At 40.3% G+C, this 17514-nt stretch overlaps 1 long non-coding RNA gene across 1 annotated transcript; it reads right to left on the bottom strand.

The window, feature by feature from the left end:
• Positions 1 to 1387: 1387 nt before the first annotated feature.
• On the bottom strand, positions 1388 to 6705 carry LOC308397501. The gene is made up of 3 exons (XR_013971789.1): positions 3368 to 6705; positions 2905 to 2997; positions 1388 to 2167 (listed from the first exon to the last, which is right to left on the bottom strand). It is a non-coding gene; the product is annotated as an uncharacterized lncRNA (long non-coding RNA).
• Between the last annotated feature and the right edge of the window lie 10809 nt (positions 6706 to 17514).

Here is a 17514-nt window from a genome sequence, read left to right as displayed (position 1 = left end):
TCTACATCCTTGCCAAAGTTGACTCTAGCATCTGCATTTCCTCCTTCATTGGGTCACCCTTACAATCCTCAGGTTGCAAGCGTCTTTACCTTGGAGAATGTTTGTGCACAGACAAAGAAATTAATTTGTCTCCTTTTCTCATTCTACAAATGTGAGGTTACTTCTAGTGCTAACATAGCAGTTGTGCTCATCATCTGTTTAGAAATCTGTCAATTGGTGACGATCTAGTCGCCATAGAAATGTGATTTGCACATGGAAAACTGGTTTGCTTTATCTCAATCTTCTACCCAGTGATATATTTCACAAAGACATAGCAATGCTATATTTGGTGTCCGTTTCTGAAGAGTTGGCAATTCAAATGACAGGGAAACTGCTGTTGGCTAGATGAGTGAAACGACTCTTCTCCTGCAATAATACCCTTTGATGCGTTCCCAGATTTTGTTTCTCCACATTTCTACAGTCACAACTGATCTTTCTCAGCTTTTCAACATCCTGTGCCTAGATGCAAATCCATCTCCATCAGTCATTCATCCCTTTTCAACTCTAATCCTGTCTTAACTCACCTCCTTGTATCCAATTTGACACTAAGAGAAAAGGTTTAACGTCTTCTCTTAGATTCCTATAATTTCACATGGAGAACGCCTCTTCCTGACTCTTGGTTGGCATGTCACTTCATCCCATCCAAATTTCTACAGTCCTGTGCAATTCCAGTTTCTATAATGCCAAATAGATGGCATAGTAAAAATATATATAGTCTGAAGCCTTTCTTGCATTGTAGTTTGTTACATCTTGGTCTGAACTGTATTCTTAGCAATCAAAGGTTTCTGTATTTCTTAACCTCAGGAAAGTTACCATCTTCTCCCTTTATCCCCATGTCAGAATCCTGGTCTACTCAGTACTTCAGTTGAATGTTTGTCAGGTACCGTCTTGGCCCTAAATTATATTCAGGCCACTCTTTTAGAATAGGCACTGCTACTTCAGCAGCCATGTAGTGCATTTCCTTTTCAACAACTACACTCATAAAAATAACTCTTTAAATGAACATAAAAAAATCATGGAAAGAATTTCCACGTGATTAAATTGCTTTATTTTAGCATTATGCAATTCTGTTACTCCAACTTAATGCACTCAAGTTGGACCAACTTAATTAAAGATTGATGAATCAACGTATTTACTGCATTTTGATCCAATATATTTTAATAGTGTTGATCCAACTTAAAGAGTTTTGTTCCAACTCAATTCAGTAGGTTTTCTTCAACTAATTTACTAAATTTGGTCCCAGCTTAAGTTAATTGAGTTGAACCAACTCATACAAATTAAGTTATTCCAACACAAGTCTTTAATGCTAATAGAAAGCAATTTAATCATGTGGAAATTCTTTCCATGATTATTTTAAGTTAATTTAAAGAGTAATTTTTTGGAGCATTTAACAAAGTCTAGAGTCTGGTTAACATACATTTCACTATTACATCTAAAAGGTAAATAAAAATTTGTCATACACATCTTTTTGTTTTCTCCAATTTATTGAATTTATAGCAAATTTCACATAATGTATAAAGAATACATGAAATGCAAGTACAAGTTACATAACAGAAAAAAAAAGTAGTGGACAAAGTGGAAAGTTAACCTGTTAAAACAATTTTTTAACAACAATGAATGGCTGAATCAGGTGATTTTCCGATGACCAATACAACTACTTTGAAGGTCAACAGATGCACTTTCAAAAAAGAAAATATCTGCAATTATTTTAGGTTCATGGTCCAGATACATGGTGTAGCTGTTGTAATGGAAACATTTCTCAACGAGAAAATAGTGTTTTGAGAACCTGTACTTTGTGTGCTGTTGGATAGTTCATGTGCATCTAATTCCATATGTCTGTCCAGGTTCTCAGTCATCCAATTCCAATTCTAATTCCATAAGAATCTTCTGCAGGACCTCAAAGGTGTACCTGAGTTCCAGAGGGTAGCTCAGGTTCAGTGAATAGACCAGACCAAGCAACATTGTCACTGCAAAAACTACATTGCCCAATTCACCCATCACTTCCACCCCCTCTAGAACAATCACAACATCCTTAGGGTCATCGCCAGGCTCCGCACCCTCTGACCGAATGACACAGATTCCAAAGACTGTCTCTGCTATGGCAGTGGCCATGCTTTTTATCAACTTCCTGTGACAATAAAACAAACAAAAAAAAGACAATGATTTCTCACTAATGTCCATTGCAAACAGTTTTAAAAGTAAATATCTGTTTTACATTAACTCATTCACTGCCAGCCATTGGCAGTGAATGAGTTAAACCCATTGACTCATTCACTGCAATTGACGGCTATAGACGTCAATGGCAGTGAATGAGTTCATGTAAAATACCTAAAAGTTTTATTCATTCAAGCCTTATAATAATGTAAATGTAATCAAAAAAGACTGCCCGATATTTTTCCTGACTCAAGAGAAGTTCATTCAATACCTCAACAATGTCCTGTCTTTCAAAATCTTGAGTTGTGATAGGGGTGACTGTGGCACAGGAGGTAGAGCAAGTTGTCTACTGGTTTAATCCCTGGCTTCTCTAATCTGATACTAAAACTATCAATGGGTAACATACTGAACCCCAAGTTGCTCCTGATACATCCATTGAAGTGTAAATGTTACATAAAAATCTTGTATGAATGTGTGTATGAATGAGGTTATTATAATGATATTATAATAATGATAGTATAAAACACTCAAGAATGGTGTGTGTAGTATCCAGTGAGAAACTTAAAGCTCTTACTTTTCCTATTTTAAAAGGTATTTTTTTACAGCCACCGGTAATTTATAGGAAAACCCCATCCCCTGAAACTTTTTGTATGTAGTTCAAGCTTATCTTTGATCATCTCCTTAGTTAAGGATACAGGCAAGTTAACATACCAGGTAATTCTTCACCAGCTTCTTAGGATCTTCATTCAGGTACACGCAAAGACCTTTGGCGATGTATTCTCTTCTGATTTCAACAGCATCAGTCTTTATACACAGAGGGGGAAAAAAACAAATATATACGGAAATCCATCTCAACGACCTAGCAGTGGGATTAAAGAACTTTTAGTTGAATTACCAGGAATTTGTGAGAAATACAGAGGCTATTGTTTTACAGTCTTAATCTTTTCAAATAGTATTTATGCATTTTAGACAAGTCTGTCATTTTAATATTGTTTTGTAATTTGTGTATTAATTTAATCATGCCATACCCCCAATTCAAGAAAGTTTAGATGATGTGTACATAAAATCAGAATGCAATGTTTTCTTGGTCTCAAAACTATATGTCACTTACAAATGAATATATTACATTTTTAACATGGGAATGTGATAATTTTTAAGAAAAATATTAGCTCACCATGAATTTGATGAACTGGCCTGCCAGCTCTCCAGACCTTTCACCACCTGATAAGATTAAACATTTATTATCTTTACAGGAGGGAACTGCAAGTCTCCAAGTTTATTAAGTAGAAAAATATTTAATTTCAAAAAAATTAAAAAACAGGAAAACATATCTGTTCATGTTTTGTCTTTCCTCCTCAGTGTACTAAAAACACATAAATTGTTAAATAAACCACTGTCCATCAGTTGCAACTTACAAACTTACAAATTTCAACAACCCACACGTAAAATGTAAATTTATCACAACAGTGTCTGTGGTAGAGCCAAACTAGCTTATGTGCAGAGGTTAAGTTATAAACAATATCTATATTTGGAGTAGCTAAGTCTTTCATATTAGGCTATCATGCTAGCATGACATTGTGCTATATTCTTGCACTAACGTGTTAGCTAGCTAGAGTGGCATAAACAAACAGATTTTTTTTTTTTAAAACAAATGTGAATAAATAGAACTGAAAAGAATCGACAAACTAATGATACCTTTGTGCAAAAAGTATTTTCATCAAGATGGATGAAGATAGATTCACTCTTACCTTTCCAAGATGACCGTGAAGCAAACCATGTGCTTTCCTGCCTCTTGTTGTTTAGAATCTCACGTGATCTTGTGATATCGCGAGTCTTTAAGGCAGCTAACCACTCTTGTTAGATTTTATCATGTCATATCAACAAGAATAAATTTAAGAAGCGCTAAGTTGATAAATTTCATGTAGATCTTATATGATTTTATTACGTTCACCTTAGAAACATAAATTCATTGTGTTCAAATTACATGTTAGAGTCTTGTAAATGCAATAACCACCAAATTTCACTTTTTTGATTGTAGGCTGCTGGTCATCTTCAGCCTCTTCATCATACATCAGACACCTCAGCTCAAAAATCCACAAACCTTAGTCACAGTAAGCTGACACACAGATGGTGCTGGCATCCATTTCTCTTCCATCTTTGTTCACATTTCTGCTTTTTCCCCCTCCCTTCCACTCCTATTTTCTCCCTCTAGGCTGAAGGCCAGAGAGTCTCTGCAGTAAGGGCTCTCTTGGCCTCAGATGGCCTTCCAGACTTATCACAGACTCATTTTCTGTGTACTTTGTTCTTTGGCTATCTGGACCCATTCATGTTGTGTGTATTCTTTACGTTTTGGCTAATGCTGCAGCTAAATTTAGATGTTTTCATATTCTAGAGTCAAACTTCCATGCCACAATGAAACTGCTTAATTTGATTTGGACGATCAAACCACCTCAACTGGCTTTTTTACATACCCTATTGGCTCACCATCATTGGGGGCATTGGGTTTGGGTGCAGTGTAAACATAAAAATAAAACAAAACATAAAAAATAATCACAAAAAACTTTTTGTTGTTGTTTTTCAGCTTATCTGATGATTTCAAATTCAGTGTAGCTGTTGTTTTCTTTGTTGTTGTTTTTTCGTGGTTGTGCTTGCACAAACAGAAAATGGATGGATGTTCTTGTGCACATGATTTCCACATTTTTGTTCATCTCAGATCAGAGTTTACAGATAATTCTTCATGTTTTTAATGCTGTTCAAACTTAAGAGACGTGACATTTAACTGCTGTGTTTCCTGTTCTTTCAGAAGCAGAAACCTCATCCCATAGAACAGAGAATTTTATCACCAACTTCCTTTAGACCAGCGGTCTCCAGCCCCCGGGCCACGTGAGTTGTTTGGTACCGGGCCGTGAGAGTTGAGGCTCAGGTGTGAAATGTATGGTTTTCAGGGGTTTTAGCGGTTTTTAGCATTATTTTGTTATCGTTTTATCGTGAACTCTGTTTTCAATTCAAATTCAAATTTTATTTGTCACGTACACAGTCATACACAGTACGATATGTAGTGAAATGCTTGGACAACTGCTCGTGACCTAAAGAAAACAAAAAAGGAAAAGGCTATGAATAAGATAGGAAATAAATATGAAAAATTAAAAAGGGTAAATTTAACTAGGAAGGAATAACATATAAATTGAGGTTAAAAATGAAGTGATGCTTAAAGAGGTCCAAAAGATGTCCAAGTTGGCCTCCAGGCTAAAATGTTTTTAAACTGTTTAAAAAATTAGAGTCCACGTCTACTGTACATCACACCTTGTGTTCATCCTTGTGTTTATTCACATGACCCTAAGAGGCAGCACATTGGTGCCTCACAGCAGATGGTCACCGGGTTTGAATATGACAATCGCCGCAGGGGTTTTGAAAAGGTTTTTACTTTTTCACGAAACGTCGACATTGTTGTTGCTGGGTGGACTGTGTGGCTTTACTGAACGAAATATTCAACTGATTAACAAAAGTAATATCTGCTGAACAAATAAGATCAGGAGATGGTTTTTCCTTTTTTAATACATTTTTTAAATTAGATTGAATTCATGAAAAGGTAGGATCTCTTTGCTATGACAACCAGCAGAGTTGTTTCAGAGACCCTGAATATGCTATCAGATGTGGAAGACGTGGGTGTTTTCCCATAAATACAAATGTAAATACTGAGCCGACGTTTGTTAATTTCCTCTGGAGATCATTTGACTTTTCTTTGGAGCTGCAGCTGCTGACTTGACTCATTTGGTGAAAGTTCATTAATCACTATCATTCGACGAAACGCACAACGCCAGCAGACGTTTTCTTTGGGCTCCATTTCAGGCAGTTTTATTTCACTGATAAATTAACGTATTTTAGCAGCCACAACTCCTCAGTAAATAACACAGGAGCGCATTAAGTGTGGAAAACTGCATAATCCCTCCAGAGGCGCTACAGCTGATCAGATTGCTGAAAGGATAACGTGGCCTGCTTGGAAAAATTACACCAAAATGGCTCTTAACCTGCTTGACATTAACTTTATTTTTAGCAGTGAAGACTTTGTGTCTCGGGAAGGTAAGCGATAAATCGCACGGGCTGCCTTTCTGGATTGTGTTGTTGTGTTTTCCACGTAACACTTTTCACACGACGCAAACTGCATCTAGGTGCAAGTAGTTAATTTTTACAAACGTATAAAGCCTAAAGTTCATGTCTGATCAGCGTGTTTACAACCTTTTAGGACCTTGAGTAAATTAAACGCTCTTCAGCCTTGTTTGTTTTAAGGTAAAACACCTTCGACTCACACTTGCTTTGGAAGCTTTTCCAGACACGGGCTTTAACCACCAAAAGTAATTCCTTGTTTCCAAGCCATTTATGGTTAAACTAACAGGCAGACCAGCTAACAAGATCTTGTTTTTCTATATTCATCCTGAGGGTTACTGCAGGTTTATTACAGAATTACTAGACGTACGCTACAAACGCATTTTATTAGACCACCACCAAACTACAGTTTATACAACAGTTTATCTAAATTTATGTTTCTGTAACTGTTAATCCTCCGGTATGTATGGAAGCCTGTTTCCACCACTAAAAAACAAAACAAAAAAACAAGTATCCATAACTCGAAATTTGGAGAAATATAACTCAAAATTTCAAGTTAGCTCTGCCAATCAGTAATCTATTTGAATGAGGTCACTTTCTTGTTACCCGGAAACATATGACACAGAGTAACGCGCACTCAAAACCGGATCGCAACACATTGGCGCTTTCGCGAGTATGTTTGCTGATAGTAACGCCATGTGATTCAGGTAATAACACAAGGATTTCATCATTTTTGAAGCCACGCTGAAAATACTCAGCAATCTGCGCATTCATGACTGGATGTAATACCGGTAGCTTAGCTGTAGCATTTGTACCTGAGGGCTTCAGCTTCTGGGTAACAAGGAAATGATGTCATTCACGTAGATTACTGATTGGCAGCGGTAACTCGAAATTTCGAGTTAATAAGACAAAATTGTGAGAAAATCCTATGGATCCTTTTTTTTTTTTTCTTTAGTGGCGGAAACAGGCTTCCACAGGTATGCACAAACCTTTTAATCAAAGTGATGTTTTTAATGTAAACTGTACTGGCCTCGTAGAACCACTTTCTACTATCCAGGAGTTAAACACCTCCACACAAAAGTCACTGACGCCAGAGTGGGTTTAGACTTTGCTTTATATGGCAGGTGTGAAACTGTAACAACAAAATACAGTATATATGAGTGACAAATTAAATAATTACTTGAGGAGCTGCGTGACCAAGTGCTAATGCTAACACCAAACAACTGTCTACGAACCATAAATTAGCACGCGTAAAACAGCATCTAATTAACTGCTATTAATCAACATAAAAGTGCCAAACAATAATGCATACTCACAGGGAATGCCTTTTTATCAGCCTTTCACAGCATAAATCACAGCATAGATCACATTCAGTCGATTGTCTGATTCTTTCTTACACTTCCCCCGTCTGCACACGGACCATGCCTTTCTCTTAAAGGGCCAGTGCACTAACCAAACAAATCAAACATGTACAAATTTGACAACAGTCAGAACACTCCCCGCCTGGTATCTTAGGGATACCACAACAGATATCTAAACATCACTAGATAACAGAAAAACCATTTCAGAAATGGGTCTATAATAAGTCTTAACATTCCCCTTGGAAGCAACTCTAACTTCGGCCTTTCTGATGATTCCATCTTCACTCGCAACTGTCTTTTCAATTACGCCCATTGGCCACTCATTTCTTCTTGTTTGTTTGTCCTTGAGGAGAACAACATCTCCCTGTTTAATGTCAATGTTCTTGTGGTGCCACTTTTGATGAATTTGGAGGCTGTGCAAGTATTCCTTGCGCCATCTGCTCCAGAAGGTGTCTGCAAGGAACTGAACCCGCTTCCAATGGCTTCTGAGCATTTCTTTGGGTCCTACATCATCACAGATGGTGGGTACAACTCCATTCTTTTGTGTCAGCAGCATCGCCGGTGAGAGAATGTGAGGATGTTCTGGGTCTGATGATACTGGCAACAACGGTCGTGCATTCAGTATAGCTGTGACTTCCGCAAGAAATGTGATCAAGATCTCATGAGTGAGTTGAACACAACCAGTTTGCAGCAGCATGTTATCAAGTATTCGCCGTGCTAAACCAATCATCCGTTCCCATACTCCCCCCATGTGGGAAGAATGGGGAGGATTGAAAACCCAGGAACACTTCTGGTCCTGCAGAAAGTGTTGCACTTTGTCCTTCTCTGGTGCATTTGTGGCCATCTCTTTGTGAGCACCAATGAAATTAGTGCCGCAGTCCGAGCGCAGTTGTTTTGCGGGTCCTCGGAGGGCGAAGAAACGCCTCAGTGCATTAATGAAACTTGAAGAGCTCATCTCCTCCACTACTTCAATGTGGACAGCTCTTGTACACAGGCACGTGAATAATATTGCCCACCGCTTCCTGTTTGCTTGTCCCCCTCTTGTACGCCTTGTAGTTACTTCCCATGGGCCAAACATGTCCATGCCTACGTAAGAAAAGGGGGGCTCAACTTGGAGGCGATCTACGGGCAAATCACTCATTAATTGCTCTTCAAACTTCCCTCTCAGTTTCTTGCATGTCACACATTTACTTATGACTCTGCTAATACATCCTTTTCCTCCTACAATCCACAAGCCACTCTCTCGGACAGCGCCCTCTGTAAAATGCCTGCCTTGATGGCTTACTTTCTCATGGTGGTGGTGCACAAGGAGGGTAGTGATGTAGTGACTGCCTGGCAAGATAATAGGGTTGGTGTCTTTTACTCCCAGCCCCGCGCGATTAATGCGACCACCAATTCTCAGCAGATTGTCACTTCCAATCACAGGGTTTAGTTTTACCAGCGGGCTGTTTTTTGGGAGGTTCTGTTTTTCAGAGATCCGCTTTATCTCGTCTGCATATGTTTCAAACTGCACATTTTTAATGATCATTGTCTCTGCTTGATCTAACAGTTCTGGGGTGATGGCCGTTTTACAGATGTGCCATCCTTTACAGTTTGGCTCAACGTTTGATTGTGAAAAGCATTGTGCGATGTGAATCAGGTTTGACATGGTTTTCCGAAGTGAGCGCCATGTGGAGAAACGCTCCCAACGTCCTGAGCCCAAAACTTCCTTTGTTATGTTAGTGCAAAGTGTCTTTACCTCTGGGCGCACCTCTGCGTCGTTGTCTGGGTCCAGCAGTTTGTAATCAGTCTGCTCTAGATGGATGTATGAAGGGTACTGGAGAAACGCTGGACCTGTGAACCATGTCGTGTGTTCTAACTCAGCGGCTGGAACTGATCGTGAGCCGTGGTCAGCAGGATTCTGGTCGGTCGTAACGAAATGCCATTGCTCTGGAGTAGTTGACTCTCTAATACGACACACACGATTGTTTACATAGACATAAAAACGTCTGGATTGGTTGTGAATATAACCAAGAACCACCTTGCTGTCTGTATAGAAACTAGTTTTGTCTATGGGGTGATCAATCTCTTCACATATGACCTCTGCCATTTCAACCGCCATTACTGCGGCGCAGAGTTCGAGCCTAGGTACAGTGAGCTCTGGCTGTGGAGCGAGTCGTGCCTTACCTAGGGCAAACCCAACCTCTGTCTTGCCATCCCCAGTGGTGACCTTGAGGTATGAAACTGCACATATTGCCTTCATGGACGCATCTGAAAAGACACAAAGTTCTACACATTTAGCCTGTAACAGTGACATCTTATTGTAAGTGCGTGGAACGTTGACTTTGCTGAGGCATTGGAGGGACTGTTGCCATTCTATCCATCTGCCTCTCAGATCCTCTGGGAGAGGTGAGTCCCACTCTGTTGTCTGTAGCGACAACTCTCTTAGAAGCAGATGTCCTCGAACGGTGACTGGGGCCAAAAACCCAAGCGGGTCAAACACACTGTTCACAGTTGAAAGGACTCCTCTTCGTGTGTATGGCTTTTCAGCATGAGGAATGTGAAAAGTGAAATAGTCCTCCATTATATTCCACTTTATTCCAAGACTGCGCTGATCTGGGAGTTCATCCTTGAACAGATCCAGATTTTGGAGATCCTTGGCTCGGTCTTGAGGTGCGAATGCGTCCATCACTTCAACCTTATTTGATGCTATTTTTAAGAGGCGAAGGTTTGAGTCTGCTAGCATGTCTTGTGTCCGTTTCAGGCGGTCGATAGCATCCTGTTCGGTGGGGACAGACTTTAAAGCATCATCCACATAAAAATCACGCTCAATGAAATTGCGGACATCTGACCCGTATTTGGCTTCTCCCTTTTGCGCGGCCCTCCTCAAACCATATGTGGCCACAGCAGGCGAGGGGCTGTTTCCAAATACATGCACGCACATTCTGTAATCCACGAGCTCTTTCTGTGGATCGTTGTCTTTGTGCCAGACAAACCTCAGTACATCTCTGCAGTCCTCACGCACCAGGAAGCAATAGAACATCTGCTGGATATCTGCGGTTACTGCGACTGGATGTTTTCTGAACCTCACTAGCACACCTAATAGACTGTTGTTCAGATTAGGTCCTGATAACAGCACTGTGTTGAGCGACATACCTTCAAACTGCACGCTGGAGTCAAATACCACTCGGATTTGTGACGGCTTTTGAGGATGGTACACTCCGAAATAGGGCAGGTACCAACGCTCTTTGTTCTCTTGTACTGGGGGTGCGAGCTCCGCGTGCCCATTGTTCAACATTTTCTGCATAAAGTCTATCAGATGAACTTTCATTTTTGGGTTTTTGTCTAGAGTTCGTTCAAGTGACTTGAGGCGACTGAATGCGTAGCGGCGATTGTTAGGCAGCAATGCTCTGGGCTGGCGAAATGGCAGTGGAGCCACCCAGCTTTGTGACTCATCCTGGAAACACTCATTGTCCATGATATTCAGGAAGTGCAGATCTTCCATGGAGGGTGCAAGCTTATTGTCGTTCTTGGTCTGGCAGAAAACATTGTTTCCTATAGTTCTGTTTTGTGTTCTGTCCTTTATGTTTGAACCACCAAGTACTAAGTGTCGATTTAAGAGACTGGTGTCTGGCTTGACAGTAAAGTGGCTTTCGCACGGGGAAAAATGAGTTGGCCTTCCATCCGATAGAACGTGAGTCTTAAAGGTAGAGACTTGGGAAGGCTTATGAGTATTGCCTAAGCACACATCTCCTATTATCACCCAGCCTAAGTCCAGTCTCTGTGCGTATGGTGCATTGTGCGGACCATTGATCTGACTGCGCACTTTGTGAACTCTCAAAATGTCTCTTCCAAGCAACAGCAAAATGTCTGCACCACTGTCTAAGGGTGGTATTTTGTGTGCTATGCCTTTGAGGTGACTGTGTGCATAAGCCGCGGAGGGAGTGGGAATTTCCTCTCTTTTGTTAGGAATCATGTTGCATTCAATTAACATGGGCAGCTGAATAGCGAGGGAGCTATCGATTGCCTCTATCATATACCCAGAGGCTCTTCTGCCAGAAGTGAGACCTACGCCACTGCATGTCTGGAGGGTGTATGGCTCTGCCTTACCATTAACCTCGAACATGTCAAAAAACTCAGAGCGTGCTAGTGAAACGTTACTCTGGTCATCTAGCATGACGTACATTCTCTGGCGTTTACTAGGATCGTTGGCAGGGTAAATGTTAACTAGGCATATTTTTGAGCAAGATTTCCCAGAAAATCCTTCCCCACATACCTCAGTGCAACTTGAAACAACTGCAGTCTCTTTTAATTCTCGTTTCTCCCCGCCGTGACTTGTTGCAGGCTGGAGAGCTTTGGGAAGGTGGGGAACATCTGAATGCAGAGCTGTTGGGTGCTTATCACTGTTACATTCAGAGCATTTGATTTCTGCTTGACAGTCGCGAGCTACGTGTTTGTTAGAAGCGCAGCACTTGAAACAGATGTTGTGTTGCTTTAATATTGCCTTTCGTTCCTGAATTGGCTTTTCTCTGAAACTTCTGCACTGTTGTAAGGCGTGAGGTTTGTTGTGCACAGGACAACATTTGTCCGGTCCTTCCTCAGATATGGCTATAACGTTGGTTTTATGCACTGAAACTGACCTGCGGTTGTTGCTGTAACCATCTCCAAGCTTGTCCCTTTTAACTCCGGAGTTGCAGGTTGACAGCAGATTGAAGCTTGGGTCGTTGCGTGCCTTTGCTTGTGTCTGTATGAACTGTAAGAAGAACGTGAATGGAGGGAAGGTTACCCTGTGCCGCTGTTTGTAGTGTGAGCCTTCCATCATCCACTTGTCTTGTATCCCATACGGCAGCTTATCCACAATGGGAGCGACACCTCGCGCTGTATCGAGATAGGAGAGTCCATGCAAGTACCCTTCTTGTTTCGCTGCATTTATCTCCTGCAACAGATCACTCAGCTCTCTTAGTTTTTGATTGTCTCTGGGCCCTATTTTAGGAAATTGATCAAGCTTGGTGAAAAGAGTACTTTCAATGGCTTCTGGCGACCCATAGATTTCTTCTAGTCTCTCCCAGATTAGCTCTAATGCCACAGCTGGGTTTGTTATGTTTACAGCTTTGATGCGATGTGCATGCTTGGTAGATTCTGCGCCGAGTGATTTTACAAGGAGGTCGATTTGTTCAGACGCCCTAAGCTCTAGAGTGTCAATGGCGTTGATGAAAGATGACTTCCAAGATAAATAGTTCTCCGGCTTGTCATCAAACTTGGTGAGTTCAGAGGTTAACAACTGACTTCTCATTAAATATTTGGCAAGCTCATTAGAGTCCCTAGAGGAATTTGGATCTGGAGGGTAGTACCGAAAACGTCCAGCAGAGGGTGGTGTAAACCCTGGTGAGACATGGCTGAGGTGCTGCTGATAGTTAACAGAGTGTAACTGTTGTCCTTGCCTTTCAGGTGAGTAATCTCTTTGATCAGGGGGTCTGAGGGAGCCATAGTCCTTTGGTGCTGAGGGCAGTTCATCCGGTGACTTGTCCGGTGGCTTAGGTCGATTTGCATACTCGCCTTTTCCTATTTTGACGTCCTTTGATTTGACTGAATCACTGCGTGCCTGATGCATATTGACATAGTCTGTAGTTCGCTCATGAGAACTCTGTGTCTCCTTTGGTAAGCTCAGGTGCTCATCACTCATGTCAAAACTTGCGACAGCAGACTCCAAGACAGCTGCTTCAGCGGCTGCGGCCTCAGCTTCACTTTCTTTTGCTAGAACATCAAGCTTTGCATCTAATTTGGCTCTTTCTACTTTAAACTCAACTTCCTTCTTTGCAAACTCAGCTCTTTTTTGGGCAGCTTCAGCTTTAGCGCGGGCAGTAGCGGCGGCTAACATTACACTTGCAGTGGAAGAGCGGCTAGATTTCTTTGACGTCGTGGATCTTACTTCATATCCTTCTTTCTCCATCTTTAAGCTGATTGAATGCACATTTATGCTGACTTGGTGTCACTGCGTCTGTCGTGCTGGTCTGGATACAGCGTGTAACAATGCAGTCTTCATCGTTGTAGACGTACGCTACAAACGCATTTTATTAGACCACCACCAAACTACAGTTTATACAACAGTTTATCTAAATTTATGTTTCTGTAACTGTTAATCCTCCGGTATGTATGGAAGCCTGTTTCCACCACTAAAAAACAAAACAAAAAAACAAGTATCCATAACTCGAAATTTGGAGAAATATAACTCAAAATTTCAAGTTAGCTCTGCCAATCAGTAATCTATGTGAATGAGGTCACTTTCTTGTTACCCGGAAGCATATGACACAGAGTAACGCGCACTCAAAACCGGATCGCAACACATTGGCGCTTTCGCGAGTATGTTTGCTGATAGTAACGCCATGTGATTCAGGTAATAACACAAGGATTTCATCATTTTTGAAGCCACGCTGAAAATACTCAGCAATCTGCGCATTCATGACTGGATGTAATACCGGTAGCTTAGCTGTAGCATTTGTACCTGAGGGCTTCAGCTTCTGGGTAACAAGGAAATGATGTCATTCACGTAGATTACTGATTGGCAGCGGTAACTCGAAATTTCGAGTTAATAAGACAAAATTGTGAGAAAATCCTATGGATCCTTTTTTTTTTTTCTTTAGTGGCGGAAACAGGCTTCCATAGGTATGCACAAACCTTTTAATCAAAGTGATGTTTTTAATGTAAACTGTACTGGCCTCGTAGAACCACTTTCTACTATCCAGGAGTTAAACACCTCCACACAAAAGTCACTGACGCCAGAGTGGGTTTAGACTTTGCTTTATATGGCAGGTGTGAAACTGTAACAACAAAATACAGTATATATGAGTGACAAATTAAATAATTACTTGAGGAGCTGCGTGACCAAGTGCTAATGCTAACACCAAACAACTGTTTACGAACCATAAATTAGCACGCGTAAAACAGCATCTAATTAACTGCTATTAATCAACATAAAAGTGCCAAACAATAATGCATACTCACAGGGAATGCCTTTTTATCAGCCTTTCACAGCATAAATCACAGCATAGATCACATTCAGTCGATTGTCTGATTCTTTCTTACACTTCCCCCGTCTGCACACGGACCATGCCTTTCTCTTAAAGGGCCAGTGCACTAACCAAACAAATCAAACATGTACAAATTTGACAACAGTCAGAACATAAACACATAAATTGTTTTGTCCATGAATTTTCAAATGTGCTGCTTTGCAAATGCATAACTGCAATTTGGCATGTAATCAATATGTTTTGCAATCACAAACAGAAAAATTGGTCTTAGTCGTTGAACACTATGTTGATTAATTTTATGGCTTCTCAGAAATACAAAATGCCGGCTCAAATTTGGGTCTTTTAATATGGGAATTTTATCATTTTTAGTTGTCCACAAGTTTTTGATAGATTTCTAAAATATCTTTTTTATTTTTTATGACACATGGTGTAATAATACATTTGAATCTAAGTAGTTGTTTTTTTTATGTACAAAGCTGGCCTGACTGACATTGTAAATGTATAAAGAACTTTGTAATTCGATTTTAACTATATAGCACCAGCTCAAAACAACAACTGCCTCGAGGCACTTTATATTTCTTTGTACATGTAAGTGCTCATCTAAATGCAGCCAGGAACCAGGCAAATTTACTTTAATCTTCAGTTCAGCTGATGTGCTTCCAGTTATGGTCAGTGATTTTTCAGGATAAATGACTTGTAGCTTTATAAGAATATGGTTAACAATGATTAAACTTTCTAAACTGCAGTTTTAATTCTCTGTGATGGGACTAAAATCCTGCCCCAATGAGTTTCCTAGTAGAAGGGGGGAAAGAGACAATTTAAGAGATTTTAAAGACCTTTGGCAGGGCTGTAGGATTATTGCCTAAATGTTTATCATGATTATTTTGATGAGTTGTCATAATTATTCCTTGACTTTTAGTTTACCTCCTGAAATCACCTCACAAACTGAAGTATAATTCATGGATGAAGGACAAGGAAAATAAACAACTTAGTGACTGCTGCATTAACGTTTCCATACAACAGATTATGATCCACTTTGGGGAACAAGGGCCTCGCCTTCTGGTGTGGAAAACATTTGAATTTTGTTGCAGTGTGGTGGTGCAACACTAATCTGGGAAACTGCAGGCCGTGCTACAGAGGAAACAACTGTGATTGGCTGATGTAGGCACGTAGTCGGCAGTGATTTAGGGAGTGCTTGACTTCTTTTTGCATTTTCAATATCGTTATATCAGAATCATTAATTGTGTTAAAAAGTCCCACGCAAGAGGCAATCCGCGCTAACTCGCTAATGGAGATTTGCCGCCTTAATACGGCTATGATATTAACGTCATTTTAACGAGATTAATGCTGACAGCACTAATATTAACTCAATAGGCCCACTTTAAGGTTTCCTCAAGTTCATTGAATACTTGTACTTACATCAACCTGATGATTTGAAACTACAGCCATTGTCAATCTGAAGATGGAACAAGAGATTTGACAGAAAATAAAGAAAAGCAGAAAAGGTCTAATTAAAAGAAGTGATCTGTACCAAAATGCCAGAATTTGTTTTGTTACTGATGCTGAGGAGGTTCTCTCAGCTAAACTGAGGCAGAGGTACTGTTTAAATTCCCTTTGCATACTTTACTGATAATCAGAGATGACCAGGTGGAATTTTCAAAAGTGAAGCACTGCAAACACAGAAACCCACCGAAAGAGCAGAAAAGTCAGAGAAAGCTGAGGAGGAAGCAAGAGCACCAGGAATCCATAAGAAACAAGTACGGACCTGGAACTGATCTGTTATCTCGGTCTTCGTATAATAAGACATGTTAAACAGCTGTCAGGTGTCGTGTTCTGCTGTTAGAAGAAAACTACATGCACCATAGTGAGGTTTCCCTGATCTGTGAAGTCGGTAAGTCGTGCAAATTGAGACATTTCCAGGGAAAGAGTGATGATGGCGATAGCTCGGCTTGTGAAATGCGTTTGTTCTCTTTGATGAGTTTTCACAATATTCCAGCGGCGGTGACGACATCTGGCAGTAAAGCAAGAGTCGGCATGTGTCCGAGCTGCTGCCACATCAGAGACCTCAGAGAAATGGAGTACCACCTCCTCTCACTCCGTGAAGAACAGAACCATCAGTCTACTGTTAAACAAAAGGCTTTGTGAATTTTATTAGACACTTTTGAACACCTGCTGACATTAGCAGCCATATCTAAAGTCCACTTTAGGTAGGGCTCTGTGTTTGTTTTTCTTACCTTCAAGTTTTTCAAGTTTATCTTTTCAAACTGAGCTATGAAACAGCAGAGATCTGTTTAAACATGGAGACTCTTTCGTATCAAACTGTTCTTGACCAGGAGACTTTCAGAGTATCTCTCCACAGTCAGCAAGAAATCATTTATAGTTGTGCTCTAAAGTTTTAATATTCATCATGAGCATTTTTATCATTGTAATTTAGGGCTTTAAAGTGTTTACTTAAGCTTTTATTTTTCCAGCCTGGAATACTTGTACAGCATAATGATTTTGTTATACTTCCTTTTTCAATCTCATTACCATATAAAGAGGTAGATGTGAACCATACCCCAACACTGAACAGGTCACTGGTGACCTGATGGAGACTGAAAGATTTCTTGCAGACTGTAGAGAGTTTGTCAGATAAAATCTGAATAAAACATTAATTTACCCTGAGGTTTCCTTGGAAAATTAGCAGTGACTCCTGTCTCTCTGGTAATGCCACGTTCCACTTACACATCATTACTTTACATCATTGCCTTGAACTAACCCTGTGATTTATGGGTAAGTCGCTAATTAGTTGCTAAGGATTTTTCCTTGGAAAAATGACGTTTTCTAGATGCAGATGTGTGCCATTTGTT

This window comes from Rhamphochromis sp. 'chilingali' (genome assembly GCF_963969265.1).
Source record: "Rhamphochromis sp. 'chilingali' genome assembly, chromosome: 5".
NCBI classification, from domain to species: Eukaryota; Metazoa; Chordata; class Actinopteri; order Cichliformes; family Cichlidae; genus Rhamphochromis; species Rhamphochromis sp. 'chilingali'.
Note: the sequence above shows the minus strand (reverse complement) of the source record. Positions and strands in the feature narration are given on the sequence as shown.